Raw genomic sequence first — 2,093 nt, forward strand, 5'->3', positions numbered from 1 at the left:
TTTTTAACTCAAAACCAATGTAGGACAAGAAAAATGAATTTTGAATTAAAAAAAAAAAAAAATTAGTACTACACTTGATCTTAACCAAAAGGCCGAGAAATATATGATTAATATTTCTTTAGGTCTATAGTTTTATAAAAGGCTTCCATGTAATCCTTTTTAACTCAAAACCGATATGGGACAAGAAAAATGAATTTTATTAGGAAATTTGTTATTTGAATTGAACTCTTTAAATTAATTTTTATGAATTTTATTAGGTAATTTGTAATTTGAATTCAACTTTTTAAATAATTTTTAGGTACTTATTTTTATATATATAAAAACTCTTTTTTTATATTAATAAATAAATAGGTAATTTTTTTTTTTATAAAAACTCTTTTTTTATATTAATAAATAAATACTGAAAGACTGAAATTCTTAAAGGCCGATCCAAAAAAATTTAATACTGCACTTGATCTTAGCCTTTAAATTTAATATTATACTTGATCTTAGCCAAAAGGCCGACCCAAAAAAATTTAGTACTACACTTGATCTTAGTCAAAAGGCCCAGAAAGGTTAGCCAAAAGGCCAAGAAAGGTGTGATTAATATTTCTTTAGGTCTATAGTTTTATAAGAAGCTTACATGTAATCATTTTTAACTCAAAACCAATGTGGGACAAGAAAAATAAATTTTATTAGGTAATTTGTAATTTGAATTAAACTCTTTAAATTAATTTTTAAAAATTTTATTAGGTAATTTGTAATTTGAATTAAATTCTTTAAATAATTTTTAGGTAATTTTTTGTTTATAAAAACTCTTTTTTTTTATATTAATAAATAAATACTGAAATACTAAAACTCTACACTTGATCTTAACCAAAAGGCCGAAAAAGGTTAGCCAAAAGGCCGACCCAAAAAAATTTAGTACTACACTTGATCTTAGCCAAAAGGCCGAGAAAAGTGTGATTAATATTTCTTTCGGTACTCTATAGTCTTATAAGACGCTTCCATGTAATCTTTTTTAACTTAAAACCAATGTACATGGGACAAGAAAAATAAATTTTGAATTAAAAAAAAAAAAAAATTTAGTACTACACTTGATCTTAACTAAAAGGCCGAGAAAGGTTAGCCAAAAGGTCAAGAAATGTGTGAATAATATTTCTTTAGGTCTATAGTATAAGAGATTTTCATATAATCATTTTTAACTCAAAATCAATGTGGGACAAGAAAAATGAATTTTATAGGTAATTTGTAATTTGAATTAAACTCTTTAAATTAATTTTTATGAATTTTATTAGGTAATTTGTAATTTGAATTCAACTCTTTAAATAAGTTTTAGGTACTTATTTTTTTTATAAAAAATCTTTTTCTATATTAATAAATAAATATTGAAAACTGAAACTCTTAAAGGCCGACTCAAAAAAAGTTAGTATTACACTTGATCTTAGCCAAAAGGCAGAGAAAGGTTAACCAAAGGGTGACCTAAAAAAATTTAGTACTACACTTGATCTTAGCTAAAAGGCCGACCCGAGAAAGGTTAGTAGTACACTTAATCTTAGCCAAAAGGCCGAGAAAGGTTAGCCGAAAAGCCGACCCAAAAAAAATTAGTACTACACTTGATCTTAACCTTTAAATTTAGTACTACACTTGATCTTAGCCAAAAGGCCGAGAAAGGTATGATTAATATTTTTTTAAGTCTATAGTTTTATAAGAGGCTTTCATGTAATGTTTTTTAACTCAAAACCAATGTGGGACAAAAAAAATGAATTCTATTAGGTAATTTTTAATTTGAATTAAACTCTTTAAATAATTTTTAGGTAATTTTTTGTTTATAAAAACTCTTTTTTTATATTAATAAATAAATATTGAAATACTAAAATACTGAAACTCTTTGCACATTTAATAATAGTATATATATATTTCAGTATTTATTTTTAATATAAAAAAATATTTATTAATTGATATAAAACTCTAAAAATTCAATATTTCACGACTTTTAAATTAATTAATAAAATTCAAATTACAAATTACAAATTACCTAATAAATCTATATTATTATAAAAGAGTTTTTATAAAATCAAATTACAAATTCCCTAATAAATCTATACTATTAT

The 2,093-nt window shown here is 23.3% G+C and overlaps 1 pseudogene; it reads right to left on the reverse strand.

Moving 5' to 3' along the window:
* Window positions 1-1,494: 1,494 nt before the first annotated feature.
* On the reverse strand, window positions 1,495-1,657 carry LOC132305587 (U2 spliceosomal RNA; annotated as a pseudogene).
* Between the last annotated feature and the right edge of the window lie 436 nt (window positions 1,658-2,093).

This window comes from Cornus florida, unplaced genomic scaffold (genome assembly GCF_030987335.1).
Source record: "Cornus florida cultivar Cherokee Brave unplaced genomic scaffold, ASM3098733v1 CherokeeBrave_3.0.0_Hap2_Chr04, whole genome shotgun sequence".
NCBI lineage: Eukaryota > Viridiplantae > Streptophyta > Magnoliopsida > Cornales > Cornaceae > Cornus > Cornus florida.